This window comes from Petaurus breviceps, unplaced genomic scaffold (assembly GCF_028583685.1).
Source record: "Petaurus breviceps papuanus isolate PSGF00001 unplaced genomic scaffold, PetGlider_PUasm1.0 184, whole genome shotgun sequence".
NCBI lineage: Eukaryota > Metazoa > Chordata > Mammalia > Diprotodontia > Petauridae > Petaurus > Petaurus breviceps.
The window spans coordinates 5,820,293-5,833,591 of NW_027185793.1; the positions used below are offsets into that span (position 1 = coordinate 5,820,293).

At 36.0% G+C, this 13,299-nt stretch overlaps 1 pseudogene; it reads right to left on the reverse strand.

Moving 5' to 3' along the window:
* Positions 1 to 12,102: 12,102 nt before the first annotated feature.
* Positions 12,103 to 12,631, reverse strand: LOC138161252 (ARL14 effector protein-like pseudogene; annotated as a pseudogene).
* Positions 12,632 to 13,299: the final 668 nt, after the last annotated feature.

A 13,299-nucleotide genomic window follows, 5' to 3' on the forward strand; every position in this document is an offset into this window, starting at 1 on the left:
TGATATGATGATATAATTAGAGAATCCTAGAGAATCAAGTAAAAAACTACTTGAGACAATAAATAAAATTGGCAAAGTTGCAGGATATAAAATAAACCCACACAAATCCTCGACATTCCTCTATATTTCCAATGAAATTCAACAGCAAGAGATAGAAAGAGAAATCCCATTTAAAGTTACTGTAGATATTATAAAATATTTGGGAATCTACCTGCCAAAACAAACCCAGGACCTATATGACCACAACTACAAAGCACTTTTCACACAAATAAAGTCAGTCCTAACTAATTGGAAAAATATATATTGCTCGTGGCTGGGCTGAGCTAATTTAATATAAATGACAATTTTACCAAAATTAAATTATATATTTAGTGCCATACCAATTAATTTACCAAAAAACTACTTGTAGTGCTAGAAAAATTAGTAACAAAATTCATTTGGAAGAATAAACGGTGCAGAATATCAAGGGAATTAATGAAAAGAAATGCTAGGGAAGGTGGACTAGCTATACCAGATTTCAATCTGTATCATAAAGCAGCAATCATAAAACTACTTGGTACTGGCTGAGGAATAGAGGAGTGGATCAATGGAATAGATTAGGCACACGAGAATCAGAAGTCAACAACTATAGTAATCTATCATTTGATAAACCCCAAGATCCTAGTTTTTGGGATAAGAACTCAGTATTTGACAAAAACTTCTGGGAAAACTGGAATATAGTATGGCAGAAACTGGGCATAGACCATTATCTAACACCATATACCAAAATCAAATCTAAATGGGTGTATGATTTATGTATAGAGGTTGATACTGTAAGCAGTATCATAAAACAATTAATAGTTTAACAGTCAGACTTGTGGAGAGGGAAATCCTTTATGACTAAACTAGAATTGGAGAACATTATAAAATGTACAATGGATAATTTTGACTACATGAAATTGTAAAGCTTCTGTACAGAAAACTTCAATGTACCCAAGATTAAGAAGGAAGTGGGAAATTTGGAAAGAATGTTTGCAACCTATGTCTCTAACAAAGCACTTATTTCTAAAATATACAGAGAATTGATTCAAATTTATTAGAATACAAATCATTCCCCAATTGATAAATGGTCAAAGGATATGAACAGGCAATTTTCAGAGAAAGAAATTAAAGATATCTATAAGCACATGAAGAAATGTTCTATATCACTATTGATTAGAGAAATGCAAATCAAAACAATTCTGAGGTACCACATCTCACCAGTCAGATTGGCTAAGATGACAAAACAGGAAAATGATAAATGCTGGAGAGGATGTGGGCAAATTGGAACACTGATTGCTGGTGGAGTCTTGAACTGATCCCCCCTTTCTGAAGGGCAATCTGGAATCATGCCCAAAAGGCTATAAATAATTTCATACACTTTGACCCAGCAATTCCACTCCTAGTGTTAAATCCCAAAAAGATCATAGAAGTGGGAGGAAAACCCATATGTACAAAAATGTTTATAGCAGCTCTTTTTGTGGTGGCAAAGAATTGGAAATTAAGGGGATGCCCATCAATTGGGGAATGACTGAACAAGTTGTGGTAGATGTGTGTTATGGAATACTATTGTGCAATAAGAAATGAGGAGCAGACAGTCTTCACATTTACCTGGAGAAGCTTACACAAATTGATGCTGAGTGAGAATAGTAGAACCAGGATAAATTTGTACACAATTACAGACACAACGTATGTATGATGACCAACTTTGATAGACTGGACTCTTCTCAGCAATGCAATGATATAAGTCAATTCCAAAAGACTCATGATGGAGAGAAATATGCTCATCCAGAGAAAGAACGGGAAAGAACTGAGTTTATATGCAAGTGGAATCAAAATACCTGATCTTTTTCCTTCTCCTGTTTGGTTTTATGTCTTCTTTACCATTTTTCATTCCATCTGATACAATCCATCTTTATAACCTGACTAATGTATAATGTGAAAGTATTTACAGATCCTATACTTGACTATATGCCGCCATGGGGGGAGTAAGGAAGGGAGGGGGACAAAATGTGAAACTCAAGGAATTGTGGAATTGAATCCTGTAAACTAAAAGGAACAAACAAATCAATTAAAAATAAAATTAAAAAAAAAAGATTGACTATATTCCCCTTCCTCCTATCCCACCTCCCACTTATTCTATTCTCTACTTTTAGACTGTCCCTTTTCAAAAGTGAGTGCTTCCAACTTCCCTCTCCCCACAGCCTGCTCTCTCTTCCATCATCCCCCCTCTCATTCCCTTCCCCCGTACTCCTGTAGAGTGAAATACACTATTTTGTGTGTATTTTATTTGCTTTGCTTTGCCAAATTCAATTAGAATAAGGTTGACCTTCCATTTTTTGTGTGTTTTTTGTTTCTTTTTTCCCTTTGCTTTTCCCCTGTTTCTTCCCCTCCATTGTGTAACCATTTTCCATTGCCTCTTCTATGAGATAATTTACCCCATTCTGTCTCTCTCCATCTCCTCTCATTATATTCCTCTCTAACCTCTTAATTTCACTTTTTAAATATCCTCCCTTCCTATTAAATTGGTCCTCTGCCCTCTATCTATGTTTCCCTGTAAACATATATACTGAAATTCTCAAATTCACATATGTATTCATACGCCAGTATACCCTCCAGTACAGGCATATATATATATTCCTTTCAACTATTTTCATACTGAGAAAAGTTTACTCAGTTACGATTATTGTTTTTCCATGTAGGAATGTTAATAGTTCAACTTTGATAAGTGACTTAGGATTTATTTTCCCTGTTTACCTTCTCAAGCTTCTCTTGCTTCTTGTATCTGAATGTCAAATGTTTTTTTGACTGGACGTATGAAGTCCTCTATTCCACTTAATGACAATATCTTCCCCTGATATATGATACTCAATTTTCCTGGGTAAGTGATTTTTAGTTTTAATCCCCGCTCTTTGCTCTCCAGAATATCCTATTCCAGGCCCTTCAATCCCCCAGTGTAGAAGCTACCAGATTCTGTGTTATCCTGATGGTGTTTCCACAATATTCAAATTGTTTCTTCCTGGTTGCTTGTAGTATTCTCTCCTTGATCTGGAAATTCCTGAACTTGGCTATAATATTTCTAAGAGTTTTATTTTTGGGATCTTTTTCAGGAGGTGATCAGTGAATTTTTTCAACCTCCATTTTGCCTTCTTGTTCTAAAACATCAGGGCAATTTCATGTGATAATTTTTTGGAGCATGATTTCTAGGTTCTTTCTTTGATCATAGTTTTCATGTGGTCCAATAATTTTTAAAATATCTCTCCTGCATCTCTTTTCCAGGTCAGTGGTTTTTCTCATGAGATATTCCACATTGCCTTTTATTCTTTGGTTTGTTTGGATCAGTTTAACAGCATCTTGATTTCTCATAAAATCACTAGCTTCCCTTTGCTCCATTCTAAATCTGAGGGAATTATTCTCCTCATTGAGCTGTTGAGATTCTTTTTTCATCTGGCAAATTTGGCATTTTTAGGCATTCCTCTCCTCATTGCCTTTTTAAGCCTCTTTTGCCATTTGAGTTAGTCTGTCTTTTAAGCTGTGATTTTCTTCAATCAGGCTTTTGACTCTCATTTCATTATATTCTTGCATAATTCTCATTTCTCTTTCCTATTGCTCTTCCATTTCTCTTATCTGCTTCTTAAAATCTTCTATGGCCTGTAACCAGCTTGTACTTTCCATTGAAGCTTTTGGTGCAGGAGTTCTGACTTCACTGTCTTCCTCCTGCTCCATGCTTTGCTCCTTTTTGTCCCCAAAATAGGAGTATAATGTTGGATTCTTCTGTTTGTTTTGTTTTCTTTGCCTGGTCACATCACCACTCAGTCACTTGACCCCTGGGCTTTTTGCCCCAGTAGGACTCTGCCATCAGACAGTGGAGCTTCTGTCCCAAACACTGGACTTTTCTCAGCTTCTGGAGTTATTGGTTGGGTGCCCTCTCTGAAGCCTCCACATGCTCTTGCAAGCTAGTCATACACCCCAGGACCTCCACACTAGACTCCAATCCATATCCATGAAGGCTAAAGCAAGAGTGATTATGCCTCAGACTCGTTGCTTAGCTCCTCTACAGTCTGCAGGAAAGGAGCTAAAGCTGCCATGTGGTGGCTGCTAAGCCAAGCAGTCTCAGTGGCTTCTTCCCTCATGGTCAAAAGCTGACGCACTCCCAACTACTGGTTCCAAAGTCCACACTGCACTGATATCTCACTTTGTCCTTCCCATCTATGTGTTCATAAATCTGAAAATGGCCACAGCTGCTGGTGATCTGGAGTCCCTCCAGCCAGTGGCTGGTCAGGCCCACACTGGAGCTAAAACTTCTGGCTCACTTTGGACTTTTCTCATCTCTCAGAGTGCTGCACTGGATGATTCCTGACGGCCTGCCAGGCTGTTCTCAGCATGGAGGTTAGGTTCTTTGTGTTATTTTGTGAGTTCTGTAGCTCCAAGATTTGTTTAGAATCCCCTTTTGCATGAATTGGGGAACATGGAAGCTGGAGCCACGAGGAGGTCCTGTTTCTATTCCAAAATCTTGACTCCACCCTAATATAATATTTGTTTTTTAAGGCTCATAGTAGGCTCTATGTAAAAGCTAAGTCCCTTCTTTTTTCCACTGTATTGATTGTATATGAGCAAATTTGGTCCCACCTTTGGATTTGCCCTGGAATCCCTCTCCAGTAAATCAGAGATTAAGAGATTTAGTTATTTCAATTTCAGATCCACTTTATTTAGCTCTATTAAATTATATATTGAGACTCAAGGACTTTACTTGCTCAGGATAACATAGGGAGTAAATAGCAGAGACAGAATTCAAACCCAAGTCCTCAGATTCTAAACCCAAAATATATGCTAATATTTTTGGAAAAATGTCATCTGGTGAATTTTTAATAGTACTTTAAATCAGAAAATATATATTATTATTTAGGCTTGATATATTTTTTTGCATAATGACAAAACCCATTGATTCAGCTTTTAATTGCTCTTCTGTTGATTATTAATTTTGAAAAGATCTTTTCAACTTTTCCCACAGTTTGACTATCTTTGTAATAGTGCCAATAATATTTTATTAAATAATTCATATTACTTTTTGTGAAGTTCAAATTGAGATGATATATATTTCAAGTAGGAGGTAATTGTAGCATATCATATACATTTGAGTTATTATTATGATATTTTTGTTTTATTGATTTAATATTAGTATTGTAATGTCTTTCTTGACTGGATTATTTTTTAAAAATACATCTTTTATATATAGAATTATTGGAAAATGTTCATTCCTTTAAAAAAATTTTTCTGGGGTCAAAAAATCATGTAATTTGTCAATCTGGCAGTTAAACTGATTGTGGATAAATATCATTGACTTTTCAATCGGCAACGTAAAAACATTGGGATATGGGATGCATACTGTCTTTTCATTTGCATTAAGGGAAGATTTGCTTGAATTCATACTCTACTATTTAGTAGCTATGTGACACTGGACAAATCATGTGACTCCTCTTATTCTCAGATTCTTAATATCTAACTATCATTGAACTAAAAATATCACAGACAAATCTGAGCTACTACAGTTGGACACCTTGGAATTGTATTCTTCCCACACTCACTCCTCTTTCTCCAGTAAAAAAGGGAGAAAAAATATTTCCTCGGGTTTGGGGATGAACAATGGGGTGGAAGTGGGAGTTAGGCTGGTATTGGAGGCTGACCAGAGTAGAGGCAGGAACCACGGTTTAGAGCTACAGTAGGGTCAATCATGTGCCTCAAAGGTCTCATGAAGTCACTCCAAAGTAAAGTTTAAAACAAATTAAAATGAAGTTAAGAAATATTTAACAAGGACACAGAGTCAAGATGTAGAGTAGAAACAGGACTTCCATGGGGCTCCGGCTTCCACCTCCCCCAATTCAAGTAAAAGCAGACACTGAAAAAAAAAACTTTAGAGCTACAGAACCCACAAAATGACACAGAGAACCTACTCTCCCACTAAGGACAGCCCAGCAGGCTGGTAGGAATTGGTCAGCCTAGTGCTCTGGGAGCCCAGCCCAGCCCCATGACACCTGGAGGTTTTAGCCCCAGGGTGGGCCTGACCAACCACCGGCTAGAGGGACTTCAGAACACAAGAATTATCAACACATAGATGTGAAGGACAAAGTGAAAGTTCAGTGCAGTGTGGATCCAGAAGTTGGGAGTGCAGGTTGGCCTTTGCCCCTGGGGCAAGAAGTCACTGAGGCACCAGAGCCGTAAAGCTGCCCCCATGTGGCAGCCTTAGCTCCTGGCCTGCAAAGTGTAGGGGGCAAAGCAACCACTCTGAAGGATAATATCTCTTGAATTAACCTGCTTGGATCTAGATTGCGATCTAGAGTGGAGTACCTGTGGTCTGGGACCACCTTGCTAGAGCATGTGGAGGCTTCTGAGCGGGCATGCTACTAATACTTTTGGTAGCTGTAAAAACCCCAGCATTTGGGATGAAGCTCCCCTATCTGGTGGCAGAGTACTACTGTGGCAAAACATCAGTGGTCAAGTGATTGAGTGGCGAAATGAGTAGGCAAAGGAAGCAAAATAAACAGAGCAACCCAACTTTACACTCCTATTTTGGGGACAAAAAGGATCAAAGCATGAAACAGGAGGAAGACAGTGAAGTCAGAACTCCTGCACCAAAAGCTTCCAAGAAAAATTCGAGTTGGTTGCAGGCCATAGAGGACCTTAAGAAGCAAATAAGGGAAGTGGAGGAAAAGCTGGGAAGAGAAATGAGAATGATGCAAGAAAATTATGAAATGAGAGTCAACAGCTTGACTGAGGAAAAGCACACCTTAAAAATAGGCTAACTCAAATGGCAAAAGGGGCTCAAAAAGGCAATAAGGAGAAGAATGTCTTAAAAATCCGAACTTGCCAGATGGAAAAAGAATCTCAAAACCTTACTGAAGAGAATCATTCCTTCAGAATTAGATTGGAGCAAAAGGAAGCTAGTGACTTTATGAGAAATCAAGATGCCGTTTGACAGATTTAAACAAATAAAAGAATAGAAGGCAATGTGAAATATCTCATTGGAAAAATAAAGGACATGGAAAAAAGATTCAGGAGAGATAATTTAAAAATTATTGGACTACCTGAAAGCTATGATCATAGAATTAACCTAGAAATCATACTTCAAGAAGTTCTTAAGGAAAATTGCCCCGATGTTTTAGAACCAGAAGGGAAAATAGAGGTTGAAAAATCTACTAATCACCTCCTAAAAAATATCTGAAAAAAAACCCTAAGAATGATATAGACAGGTTCAAAAATACCCAGATTAAGGAGAGACTATTACAAGCAGCCAGGAAGAAACATTTTGAATATTGTGGAAACACAACCAGGATAACACAGGATCTGGCACCTTCTACACTGACGATCAAAGCACTTTGGATATGATATTCCAGAAGGCAAAGGAGCTGGGATTAAAACCAAGAATCACCTACCTAGAAAAACTGAATATCATGTCTCAGGGGAAAATATGGTCATTCACAGTAATAGAGGACTTTCAAATATTCTTGATGAAAAAACCAAAGTTGAAAATTTGACATTCAAATTACAAGAAGCAAGAGGAGCATGAGAAGGTAAATGGGGAAAAGAAATCATAAAAACCTTATCAAAGTTGAACTATTTTCACTCCTGCATGGAAAAACGATATATGTATGTGTGTGTGTATATATATATATATATATATATATATATATATATATATATATATATATAGGTGTGTGTGTATATTTATTTTTGTGTATATATATGTATGTTTGTATTTATTTATGTATGTGTATGTATGTATGTATTTGTGTATGTACATGTATATATAGGAGGGTATATGAGCATATGAATACATATGAGAATATGTGTATATATGTTTCAGGTATGAATAAATAGAAGGCACAAGACCAATTTAATAGGAAGAGATGATACTTAAAAGGTGAAATTAAGAGGTGAGAGAGGAATATAATGAGAGGAGATGGGGAGAGAGAGAATGGAGTAAATTGTCTCACATAGAAGAGGTGAGGTAAAATGTTTACAATAAAGGGGAAAAATAGGAAGGTAAAAGGGAATGGGCCAACCTTATTCTCATTGAATTTGGCTCAGGGATGGAATGACATACACATTAAATAGGGTATCTCACCCTACAGGAGAGTAAGGCAGAAGGACATGACAGGGGGAATGATAGAAGGGAGGGCAGGCTGGGGGGAGAGAATTTGGAAGTACCCACTTTTCAAAAGGGAGACAGGATTAAAGTAGAAAATAGAACAAGTGGGAGGTGTGATAAGATGGAGGGAAATATAGTCAGTCTTTTACAATATATCTATTATGGTAATATTTTGTATAGCTACACATGTGCAACCTATGCTCAATTGCTTATATTCCCAGTAAGGATGGATGACAAGGGAGGAAGAGAATGAATCTGAAATTGAAAGTTTTAACATCATATATATATACATACATACTATTATTAATACTATTTTACATGTAGATGGGAAATAAGATATCCAGGCACTGGGGCATAGAGAAACACCATGCCCTACTGGAAAAGTCGAAGGCGGTATGGGAGAATATATGGGAGAGGACAGATTGGAGGAGGAGATATCCTGTGGGACTGTTATTTCATGGTGGTTTGTAGGGTGGAAATGGGGAGAAAATTTGTAACTCAATATCTGGCTGAAATGAATTATGTAAACCAGACATTAATAAAGTTTTTGAAAAAAATTGATAAATGAAATAAAATTGGGAAAAAAACATAGCAAATATTATGTTTTAAAATTTAGTCATTATGTGACACAGGGTTCCATCTGTACAGTTTAATAGCCCCCATTTCTATTTGAGTTTCACAAATTCAGAAAAGGTTTATGTCAAAACATCTATCATCAGATCCACAAAGAAAAATGAGAAGTCTTCTTAAGCTTAGAAAGAACTTATGGAAGAACTCAAAAAAAAAAAAAAAGGAATTTTAAAATCATGTAATAGAGATAGAAGAAAAAATGGGGATAGTGTAGAGTGATGCAAGAGAATAATTTTTAAAAGAATCAGCCGTTTAAAAAAGAAGACAACTGCGTGAAAAATAAAATTGATTTAATGGAAAAAGTAATACAAAAATCCACATAACAACTCCTAAAAGAGTTCAGTTTGGCAAAGAGGTTAACAAAGTACAAATATTAACTGAAGAAATCAATACCTTAAAAGTTAAAATTGGTCAAATGGCTACTTATAACTCTATGAGACACCAAGAATCTATTAAACAGATTAAAAAAAAAATTAAAAAAAATTGAAGAAAATATAAAATATCTCATGGTAATAACAACTGACATGGAAAATAGATCTAGGATAGAAATTTTCAGAGTCATTACACTACTTAAAAGCCACAATCACAAAGTTTTCAAGGAAAATTTTCCTGATGTCTTGTAACCAGAGGGAAAAATAAACATTGAAAGAATCCATCTCAGGAAAAGTATCCCAAAACAAAAACTCAAAGGAACAGTATCAACAAGTTTCATAACTATCAGGTCAAGGGAAAAACAAAACAAAACAAAAGAAAACACTGCAAGTGGCCTGAAAGAAACAATTTAAATATTGAGAAATCAAAATCAGGATCACGTAGGACTTGACATTTGCAACATTAAAGAATCAAAGGCCATGCAATAAGATATTCTGGAGGGAAAAGGAGGTAGGTCTACAACCAAGCATCACTTACCAAGAAAAATTCAGGATAACACATCAAGAGCAAAAATGGCTATTCACTGAAATAGAAGGATTTCAATCTTTCATCAGAAGAAGACTAGAACTACACAAAAATTTGACCTCCAATAAGGGGACCGAATAGAGGCATAAGCATGTAAAAAGGAAAAAGAAAATAGACACAATTCAATAAAGCTAAATAACTTTCATCCTTATACAGGAAGATGGTACTTGCAATTCTTTTAAAAAAATGTATTACTAATAGTTTGGCTAAAAGAAATATATATACACACAGGGTAACAGTATACTGTGAATTGGAGGGGAATGGTATTAAATAATTAAGGGATGTGAAAGAGGAGCTAAATGGTACAGAAATTAGGTAGAGGTAGAATGGGGTAAATTATTTTACATGAAGAGATATGAAAGACCTATTAGAGCAGAAGGGAAGATGGAATGGCGGGAAATGACCATCACTTAGACATTTTTCTCATCAGTATTGATTTGAAGAGGGAACCATATACAAAATTAGTTAAATAGACAAATCTATCTTATCTCATGGAGAAATAGAAGGGTAGAAGATCAAGTAAAGCAGGGATAAGGATGGGAATAAAGGAGGATAGATTGAGGGAGGTGGTAGACAGGAGCAAAACACTGATGTGGAAGGAAAGGGTGAAAGGGGAGAGAGGACAGACAGGAGGAAGAATAGGAAGGAGAGAAAAATACACAGGTATTAATCATAATGCTGAATGTGATTCGGATAAGCTCTCCCATAAACAGAAGCAGATAGGAGAGTCGATCAAAAACCAGAATCCTACAATATGTTGTTTACGAGAAACATCAAGGTAAGGTAAGGGGCTAGAGCTTAAAAAAAAAGAAAAGAGGAATAGCAATCCTTATCTTAGACAAAGTAAAAGGAAAATGGACCTTATTTAAAGATATAAGGGAGGAAACTGCATCTTACTAAAAGATGGTATATACAATGAAGCAATAGCAATACTAAACATATATGTACCAAGTGATATAGCAAACAGATTTTTTTTCACAAAAGAAAACCAACTTTATTTAGTTATTAGAATATACATAAAAATAATTTATTTTAAGTTTGCACCAATTATGAACCTCAGACCTATGTAGAAAAAGTTCATTTTCTTTTTATTAAATGCTTTATTAACTTGTGATTTGCATCTTTCATTTCTGCCAGATTTTGAGTTAGAAATTTTCTCCCCATTTTTCCCCTACCCATTGCCCCCAAATAGCAGTCCCACAGGATATCCGCTCCTACAATCTGCTCTCTCCCATATTTTCTCCCATACCACTTTCGACTTTTCCAGTGGATCTCTGTGTCCCAATACCTGTATATCTTATTTCCCAATTACATGTAAAATAGTATTAATAATATATGTATATGTATACATATTTGAGTATTTGATTTTAAAACTTTGAATTCCAGTTTCATTCCCTTCCTCCCTTGTCTCCCATCCTTATTGGGAAGCTAAGCATTTCAGTATAGGTTGTACATTTGTGGCTAATGCAGAACAATAATATAATAGATATATTGTAAAAGACTGACTATCCTTCCCTCCCTCCCACTTGTTCTATTCTCTACTTTGATCTCTTCCCTTTTCTTTTTTTTACTATGTAAATATACTTTATTTAGTCTAAATTCCATGATTAATAATTTGTATCCAATCACTCTACTTCTATTTATCACAACCTTAACTCTACTATAACTTAGAACATAGATAAGATGGCGATATCTAAAAATACAAAAGAAACTCAGAATAATTTCCACAACACCTGCAACAACATGAGGGAAAAGGATTTCAGTCAATCCTTAGTTACACACCATGTCTTATAAGAAACTACTTGTTAATGTACTATATAGCTTGAAATATATAAAACAACATTCTTTTAAAACACAACTCACACTTTCTTGTTTTTGTTTTCACTTTCAAACAGTAGTTACAAAGTAAAAGCCATTGGGCTTTTGGCTTTAGAAACTAAGAGTTACTACTTCTTAGTGTATATGAATTTGGCATAAATTTTTGTTTACAGAAAATAGTCTAAATAATATGCAAATTTAAAAATCTTAAGACAATTTTTGATCTCTATCTTGTGACAAATGAAACTATAAAGAAAATGAGAAAGAAATTAAATTATTCCACCCCATTATGCATAAGAAAGTGTTTCCTTGTTGGCATTTGGGTTATTCTAAAGTTTAGAAAACTGTAACTGAAGAAAAAGTGAATTAGCATATCTAAGGAGGGGTGTTTTTTTGGTTGTTCACCACAATGAAATTATTTTTTCATATTAATCAGACATTTTGAAAAGACAAGATGAAAAAAGTTTAGCCAATAACTGCCCATTCTGTGCTTTGTTAATGTGCAAAAAAGTACAAATCTTCTCACAAAGACCTCAGTCAGGAACACAATATGGCATTGTGGTAACAACATCACCAGACTCAGTTGCAATATCATCATAGACCCATTTTCTATTACAGCGGCACTAAGGTCCACATTTGTTTGAGTTACACTTGGGACATGGATAGAAGCAACCTAGGCAGTTCTTCTCCAGTCACATAAGTCTGCACCATTACAAAGCAGCTGGCCATTCTTGTTATATTTCTTCGTCGCTTTCCTGCTTCTTGGCTGTACTCCAGATGGCTGAGGATTCCGTAAGCCTAACCTCCGGATAAATGGGGTACTATTGTTCACAGAAAAATATTCATTCATCTTTGACATGTGGGCCTTCTTTTTCTGCTCTCTGGTTTCAGGATTGAAATCTGGAACCTGAGGTCCTGGGTTTTGAAATGCTAAGGATTTTAACTGTCACTCTATTTGTTGCAGTTGCTTCTGTCCAGTTTGACAAGCTCAAGAAAACTTGAGTCTGCATGTTCTTGAGTAGAACTGGTTTTTTCATTATCAAGTTCAGATGGTGCACTCATTTCTGATCACTTCGAGTCTGATTCAAGGTGATCTGTATGGAGGAGAGAGAGGCTGCGACGCTCACAGACAGACGACGGCCACTGCCCCAAAGAACCACACCGACTACACACCCGATCTCTTCCCTTTTCAAAAGTGGGTGCTCCCAACTTCCCTCCCCCCCAGCCTGCCCTCCCTTCCATCATCCCCCCTCTCATCCCATCCCTCCCCTACTCTCCTAGAGGGTGAAATAACCTATTTACTGTGTATTTCATTCCCTCCCCAAGCCACATTCAAGGGGAATAAGGTTGATGCATTCCCTTTTGCCTTCCTATTCTTCCCTTCCATTGAACTCATTTCCTCTTGCCTCTTCTACATGACATAGTTTACCCCTTTCTGTCTCTCTGCATCTCCTCTCATTATATTCCTCTCTCACCTATTAATTTCACCTTTTAAATATCATTGCTTCCTGTTAAATTGGTCCTGTGCACTCTATGTATACCTGTAATATATATATGTATATATATACATATATATATAAATTCACATATGTATCCATATGCCCATATACCTTCATATATAGACATATATATTCCCTTCAACTACTGAGAAAAGTTTCATCAGTTAAAATTATTGTTTTTCCATGTAGGAATGTTAATAGCTCAACTTTGATAAGTTCCTTATGATTTCT